The sequence below is a fragment of the Corylus avellana genome, chromosome ca9, assembly GCF_901000735.1.
Source record: "Corylus avellana chromosome ca9, CavTom2PMs-1.0".
NCBI classification, from domain to species: domain Eukaryota; kingdom Viridiplantae; phylum Streptophyta; class Magnoliopsida; order Fagales; family Betulaceae; genus Corylus; species Corylus avellana.
The window spans coordinates 15,668,666-15,677,704 of NC_081549.1; the positions used below are offsets into that span (position 1 = coordinate 15,668,666).

Consider the following 9,039-nt stretch of genomic DNA (forward strand, 5'->3'; position numbering starts at 1 on the left):
TCCAGCCTTGACCAACAGCTCCGATCGACGAGTGTTTATGGTCGGATTGAGCTGAAACTTTGCAAGAATGTTAATGACACATGACTCTACATTTGAAATGATGGATATCCGATTCTAAGCATTATGTATCGGTTTTTTAGCCTATGGACACTAGCCTCTGTTTGGGTGAGATTTTTCTTTATTTGTTGTAGAAGTTTATTTGTGCCATGAAATTGTATTTCTTGAAGATAGTTATTGATTGTATGCCTCTAGTTGAGACTAGAGAAGATTCATGTATTCCCATTATTGTTGATGGTTGAAGTGTTTGGGTGGACTAAGGTCCCATGTTTTTTCCTTCTCAACCCAAGAGGGTGTTCCACTTAAAAATCGTGTGTCTTGTGCTTGTGGTGTTTGAATATATATTTTTCGCATATATATTGCTCTATTTTATAGTTTCCTGCAGATTCACACAAGGAGGAAGTTTTGTGTGTTACTGTTTCTCCCAACATTTAGTACCTTTTTAACATTGTGGGAGATTTGTTGGGTTGTGTTTCCCTCTTAAGTGGAGGATGGCCCAACCTTATGTAGTCCATGTGTGTTTTTTATTAAACTCATATGAAGAGGCCCACTTGGGAGAGGGTTGACTAACCCAATTAACCTTTTTTGTTGCAAAGGTTAATATTTACAAGAAGAGAAAGAGAGAAGTTGCAGCTAGTGAAAGAGAGGGAAAAAGCTCCAAAAACTAGAATTTGAAAATTCGGTCCAGCCTTGATCAACAGCTTCGATCGTCCATTGTTTGTGATCCGATTGAGTTGAAACTTTGCAGGGATGTTCATGACACATGACTCTACATTTTGTATGGTGGTGATGGGATTCTGAGCAATATGTGTTGGTTTTTGATCCGATGGACAATAACCTCTATTTTGGTGAGATCTTTCTTTATTTCTTGTAGATGTTGATTTGTGCCATGAAATTGTATTTCTTGAAGGTATCTGTTGATTGTATCCAGTGGCAGATCCAGCCATTTAACATTGGGGGTCCCGCTAAAATTTTTTTGGCGTCTTAAAATTTTTTTTCACCCTAAAAATTTGGTAATTCACACAATATTTGCATCACAAAAAATATCTATAAAAGTTCATAAAGATGTGTTGAAATTGATATATTACAAATGTAACATGTCGACATTATATCAAAAAGATAGAAATACAAAAAAAAAGTGTCTAGAACTGCACTTTACGGTCTTTTAGAAGTACAAAATCATCAAGTATTGAATCTAAATCGAAACTCTCAGCAATTTCCCTTTCAATATAGAGAACTAAACTATTTGCAAGAAAATCATCCTCCATTTTGTTACGAAGTCGTGTTTTAACAATTTTCATTGCTGAAAATGCTCGTTCGGTAGTTGCTGTAGACACTGGAAGAGTCAAAACAAGACGAATCAATCTATCAATAAGATCATATGTCTTTGTTTTTTCCGCCTTTGCCAATCCTTGGCATAATTCTGCAATGGAAGACAAATTTTGTAATGTCGGATCAGTAAGCACATCAACTTCAAAATACCTCACCTGATATCTCAAATTAATTTTCTCCTGCTCAGAAAAATCAAGAGGATAATACTTCTCTGCAAGGATGCATATATCGTCAATTTTAACGGATTTATAAGCATCTTTTGGATTCAAAGCAGAGCTAAGTGTCAAAAGTTTCATCGCCTTTTCACCAAACCTACTACCAAGCTCTTGCAATTGAAAGTCGATAGTAGTATTGAATATGTCAAAATGGTAATGATGCTCCAATGTAATGTGATTCTTTTGACTACGACCTCGACCTTCAATATAAGGAGCACTCAAATCCGGAATGCCAATTTCAGCTTTCTTGGAGAAAGAGACAATGTTCTCAAGCAAATTATCCCAACCATCATCTCTCAAATTTTGGATAAGTTTTTTTGCAATAGAAACTGAATTAATAGTATTCAAATTGTCTTGAGATTTTTGCTGCAAAACTTGACAAAGAACATCAGTAATGCCCATAATTTTCTTCATTAAATGTAAAATAAATATGAACTCGAAGGATGTAAGCATTTTATAAGCAGCCTTAGCATCTCCTCGTTAAGAGTAAGTACCTCCTTCTCTTTCAACATCTTCAAGCACTGTACAAGTAGCATCAAACATCCTTATTAGGCTACAAATAGAATTAAAATGCGAACCCCAATGAGAATCACCAGCTCGTTTCAAAGTGCCAATTTGATTAGCACCTTTTCCAGTTTCAAGCTCACCAATAGCTTCTATATGTGCAATTTGTGTTGCATGAACAGCTTGTAGTTGATCATGACGTTTACATGAAGCACTGGCCACATTGATAACAAAGTTCAAATTTGTGAAGAACACATGAACAAGAGACATCTCTCTAGATGCAGCAACTAATGCTAATTGTAATCGATGAGCAAAACAATGAACATAGTATGCACAAGAACAATCCTTAAGAAATAATGCTTGCAATCCCTTCCATTCACCATGCATGTTACTAGCACCATCATATCCTTGTCCACGGATATTTTGAATATCAAGGCAATGACGAGAGAGAACATCAGATATTCCATTCTTTAGAGTCAATGTCGATGTATCTTTAACATGAACTATATCAAAGAAACGTTCTTGTATAAAACCAGCTTTGTCAACAAATCTCAAAACAATTGCCATTTGTTCTCTCTTAGACTCATCACCTGCCTCATCAATAATGATGCAAAATTTAGAGTCTCCAATATCTTCACGAATTTTCTCTCGCACTTTACTTGCAATGACTTGCAAAATCTCCTTTTGAATTGTATGTGAAGTATACTTCGCAGATTTTGGAGCATTTTCCAAAACAACACTTGCAACTTTATCATTATATGATGCCAAAAGCTTAACCAGCTCAAGAAAATTACCTCGATTTTTTGAATCAAGAGTCTCATCATGACCTCTAGAAGCACATCCTTGAAATGCAAGCCACCGAGTAACATCAATAGAAGTTTTCATACGTAGTCGATTATTTTGAATTTATTCCATACTTTGTGCATTCAATACTTTATCGATATGCCGTGATTGGTTTCGTAAATCCTCATAAGATTTCATAGCATTATTATGAGGTGAACAAGGATCCTCCCCAATATGAGTCAAAAAGGCACAATTTTTTCCCTCATGAACTTTTCTCCAATTTCTAAATCCCTTGATAGTAAATACATCCCATCTAGGACGTCCATCTCTTTTCATAGTAAAAAGATAACATGGTAGACAATATGCAGCATCCTTGGAACGAGAATACTCATGCCAAGGAAATTGTGTGAACCAAGAGGCTTGAAAGCGACGAGGGTGATTTTCTGGTCCAGAAAGTGGATAATTTGCAAGAATAAATCGATTTGGACCATGTTTCAAATAAGCCCGTCTTATTTCATCACGTCAATTGACTGGATAGTCCCACATTGGAGGACGTAATCTTGGATCTTGCTCTATAGAAATAGAAGAAACATCAACTTCATTAACATTGAGTGTGGATGATTTAAAATAAATCTCTTGTGTTTCCGCAATTGGAGATTCAAAAGGATATTCTTCATCTTCAACCCTTGGAGATTTAAGATGACGCTCATTGGGATTTGAAGTTTCGGCATTAGATTCCAACAGTGTATTACTTTTCGAAATGTCTGCTTCTTTCCTTTTGAAGAATGAATCGATAGTTTTAAATTTTGACATGATTCATGAACCTAAAATTTTCAAGTAAAATCACGACCCCGTAAGAGACAATCAAAGTTTATAAACATTAAACAACAAAATAAGCAATCATACATATATTTAAGTTTATTCAATCATTCAAATTAATAGTGAAATTAAATTAATGTTTAATCAAAGTTTATATGGATATAAGCAACAAAATAAACATTAAAGTTTAAAACCCACAAATTAAACAGAGGAAAAAAGAGGATGAATAAAAAATGTAGCACAAAAGTTTAGGGTTTAGGAAATTACTAGTGTTGTGACTCACCTGAGAAGATAAAGAGAGTGTCTTTGATTTCGATTTCCTAAGAACCCGCCGGACCCCAAAGGGCCAAATTAACTAAATTGTAGAAAACACCAAAGTATTTGAACTTTTCTCCCAAACCCTCTTCCTGTAAAAGGAGCAAAATATAAATCTAAAACTAGAACATAAAACTACAAAAGCGATTGAGAAGCCAAGGAGGAGGAGACAAGGAGTTACCTGTGAATCTGACAATCTTTGATAGAAAGAACAGACAATGAAGAGACTAGAGAGAATCTGAGAGACTGAGAGAGAGCGTCTTAGAGATTTTTTTTTTTTTTGGGTGCTCCGCCACTGGCCATAATCACTCCAAGAAAAACAAGGGAAATTTGACCAACTACACGTAACACATCATTGAGATATTACATCATACATGTGATGTGTGTTAAGTTTTAGCAAGGCCAAAAAAGGAAACAAATGCTTATATCCCTCACAATCAAAAGCTTAAACCTTAATGACAATAAACAAGAGCAATTCAAGTCATGAATCAAGGTAAGTGGCTAAAAAATGTCACTTAGGCATTTTGTCAAACATGTGGTGTGCACAAATATTTAGTCATGTGCAAAGAACTCACGGATCATGGAAAATCATACCTAAATACATAACAAATAATGTGTATAACACAACCACAACCAGAATCAAGCATAACAATTAACAATTAACAAGAAATGAGACAAGATTAAATCATGGGAATCATACTATTTGGTTGCAGAGAAACTTGAAGAAAGTGAAAGAAAATAAAAATGTTAAGCACCAAGTTTATCCATTTTGCTTTCATGGTTACCTGTAGGCTGTAGCTAAAAATTTGACTGAGATTTGCAGCCGGCTTGTTTGGCCTTCAATTTGCTCAATATTTAGGCCTAACAAAGCACCGAAGCGGTGAGAAACTGAGAGAGGGAACGGTTTTTTTCTAGGTGGGACTGGTTTATTTGCTGTCAACAAATTGGGTTGAATGGGGATGGGGGTATACAGCCGGGCGGTGTGGGTCACTGGGTCCTGCGGGAGAACTGAAGAATAGGACTATAGGAGAAGGGATGGAGCCTGGGGGTGCTGGGTAGCTGGGGCGCGGGAGATCAGATTGCCAAAGTGTAAATTTTTTTTTTTTTTTTTTTTTTAAAGGGTGCCGTGGCCTGTGGGTTAAAAAAAAAAAAAAAAAAATTTACAAATCCTTGGTGCGGCGTGCGGGAGAGTTCTGAAGGGTTGGTAATTTTTTTTTTTTTAGGGTGCCGTGGGTTAAAAAAAAAAAATAGAAATCCTTGGTGCGGCGTGCGGGAGATTGCTGAGTGCTGAAGGGTTGATAAAATTGTAATTTTTTTTTTTTTTGATGGTGCCATGGGTTAAAAAAAAAAAAAATTTCAAATCCTTGGGGGTCCCGTGGCACCCCCAATGTACCCAGTGGATCCGCCACTGACTGCGATGCTGATCGTCAGGACCATCACATTTTGTGACGAACCGGGAACTGCGAATTGAAGCGGAAGATGAGCAAAGCAACCATATCAATGGTCATAATCGCCATGAAGATAACTTCAGACAAGCAGCACCATTGGGAGGGAGACCGGAGAACAACCATCATCTTCTGGACAACCATCATGTTTCGAACAACCATGTTTCGGACAACCATGTTTCGAACAACCAAGTTCTAGGTAACCAAGTTCCGGGAGATTTAAACCAGATCATGGCAAAATATGAAAGGGGGTATCTAGATATAGATTACGAAAAAAGGGAAAAACCTCTCTAGTCAATAGGTTGTTGTAAGGTACCGATTCACCCTTTACCAAGAGGGTAACGGAATACCGTTTACTTGATAAGTTTAAAGTCCCGCAAATTGCTAGCTTATTTTGGCATTTGTGATCCAATAGAACTCCTAGAAAACTTTCGATCCCACTTGGATCTCCACGTAACCCCCGATGAGTTGGCATGTAGAGCGTTCCCGACAACATTGCTTGGAAGTGCCATGGAATGGTTTTGGAGACTAGCACCAAACTCGATAGACAGGTTTGAAGATCTAGGCCTGGTGTTCCTGATGCAGTTTTTGGGATCACGAACCTGTAAGAAATAAACGGGGTACCTTCTGACCCTGAAACAACGTAGCAGAGAAACTCTCAGATAATATATGTAACGATCCCGAAAAAAATAAGTTAACTGGTAACTATCTTCATGGTTCGCCTCCCAGCCCTACCCCTCGCGGGACAAGACTTAGGGATCATAACCTCTCATCAGCAAGATACCTAAGCGGAAGACTTTCTAGACTTTAGGAATAGAGAGTAGTAATAAAACATTGACACAACATTCACCAGAGTAAACATAATTCCTCATAGATTAAAACAAGTCACCAAATGTATCGGTCATCAGACCATCACCACAACAAAAGGGTTACATTCCTCAAAGCATAATTGTCTTACAAAAGATCAACAGATCAAATCCTAAGTTTAAGTAATGTAAATGAGATAATAATCTCAATCATCTATGCTCGGGTAGTTCCTCCATCATCCCATATGGACTTCAACCAGACTGAGTCCATATTCTCAAAAATGACATGGATCAGGTCCTGTGCAATCACCCAAGTCTGGTCCATAGGCATCACCGTCTATTCTAGCTAATCCATGCAATTATTCATAATGAAGGGCAATGACATAAAATAAAAGGAAGGGGGTAAGTCTAAGACTTGTTGAATATTAACACAAATAATACCCATGTCAGTTTAGTAATGAACTCCATTTTATAAGGTAGGCAGCAGTTTAATCATGACAGTTTTCCATGAATGTGATATAGATATATGATATATGCATCTGACCGTGAGTAACAATGATAGTACAACAGTATGGTCTACCCGAGATATTACACATTCTCAGCAGGATTGGCGCTGTCCCGAGAGACCTGTAATACAATACCGGTGCCTCAGCTATTGTACGCTACCGTACATAACATTAACGGGACGACCGAGCCCGATGTTAAGTGCGAAAATATTCATATTTTTAGCCCTTAACTTGCATGTTTTAATCCTTTGGATTTAGTTAATTAGGTCATTTTAATTCATTTTTGGGTTTTTCATACTTTTGTAGGCTTTTGGAAAAAAAATGAAGTAAATCTGGAAGATTTGGGCTCAAAGTGAGAAGAAGGGAAAAATGGGAGCCCCTGACACTACGATCGATCGCACGTTCCCTGCAATCGAGTGCACTACCAAAGAAGACACAGCACGAAGCAAGCCAGGAGTGATCGAGTGCATAACAAAATGGGATCAATCACAGACCTACGATTGAGCGCACATGGGTTGCGATTGATCGCACCCGTGCGCATGAGACACCTCAAAGCTGCGGCCATGATGCTAATATTTTCATATTAGGGTTTTCCAACTCCCAATTGTAATGGGTTTTGAAACCTTACGAAATTCCTAGGTTTACTAGTTTGTCAAGGACTTCTAAAGCCTATAAATAGACCCTTAAGCCTTTAGAATAGGGATGCTTTGTAAGGAGGAGAATAGGAGCTCTTCAAGTTCAAGTCTCGGGTTTATTCTTTCCCTTTCTTTTCTTTTATTTTATGAAGATGTTTAACATCAACTTAATGTGTAGCTTATTTATTTAGTAGGGCTAGATTGAAGCCCTAGTTATGTTTAGTTAATATTTCAATATTGGTGCCTTTGTAATGATCTTGTTGTGCTATTTAACTTGATTAACACCTGCTTGCATGAATTCCTCATATGTGTGTGTCTGATCAACATATGCATGTGGTATGGACTAGTTAGTTAAATCAATTTGGATGGCCGAGTCCTGGGTTTAATAAAAGTAACAAAAGAATCCACGCCGCGGTTCTTGGGTTAATCAACATGGGGAACAGGGAGTATACGCCCATGCCCTAGGCCTCATGTGTTTGTCGATTTCCATAGAGTATATGATTTCCTAAGGAACAACTTAGTATACACCATGCTAAATCCCTTAGAAAAGAAAAGAGTTAGAGTATACACCCATGCCTAACTCATTGCTTAGGGAAATCTATAGCTTAAGGAGTATATCCCATGCCCTTAGGTTGACAAACATTAGATATGCATAACATGGTTAAAGCATTGGCATATTGTTATATTAGCTGAATATAATTAGTGGTGGATATCAAAGCCCTACCTTTTGTTATTATCACTTAAAAATTTCAATCTTTGTTTTACTTAAGGAATTTATTTTTAAGCGAAATTCAGCAATCCTGGTGGGAATGATCATGTACTTGCACCATATATTACTATGTTGACTTTGTGCACTTGCAGGTAAAACGTACCATTATTTACCTAGTAATTTAGGTAGATATTTGGCACAACAAGTTTTTGGCGCCTTTGCCGGGGAGTGCGGCGAATTTTGTTTAGATTTATTTTCCTTTAGCTGTGTTATTTTAATTTTCAATTTTAAATTTAGTTGTTATCAAAAATCAAAAAGATTTTTTGTTTTCCTTAACTTTCTATTTTCTGTTTCAGGTTGCGGATTGGCATTCTGTGATTGCGATCAATCGTCAGCCAAGTGTGATCGACGTATTGCGATCAAACGCACCAACCTGCGATCGAGCACAGTTCCAGGGAGCATCCGGACCAGCAGTACTGAAGCTGCCCAACTGAAGAAGCAATTCAGTTGATGCAAGGTCGTCGATCTCAAGCCTTACCCATTATTCCACTCGATCCTGAAATTGAGTGGACAATTTGACAATGACCTAGAGACAAAGAAGAAGAGGAAGAAATTGAGATGAAAGATTTGCAAGAGAATCCAAATGGACCAAGACCATTAGAGGCAAATCCACCACGGGTGAGGAGACCGATGAAGCAGGCATTTGTTCTAGCAAACCTCCATCAACCCTCATGCATAGCATATCAATCGGAGGTGAAAACCAGCTATTATATTTCTCCTCAAATCCTTAATGCGTTGACTCACTTCAGAGGCACAGCTACCGAGGATCCCAACTTGTATCTTAACGAATTCTTTGATTTATGCAAGTTGCAACATGTCCAAGGCCTAACTCCAGAGAGACTCAAGTTAGTCC

General features: G+C 37.6%; 1 pseudogene; it reads right to left on the reverse strand.

Moving 5' to 3' along the window:
* Window positions 1-1,199: 1,199 nt before the first annotated feature.
* Window positions 1,200-3,467, reverse strand: LOC132162363 (uncharacterized; annotated as a pseudogene).
* Between the last annotated feature and the right edge of the window lie 5,572 nt (window positions 3,468-9,039).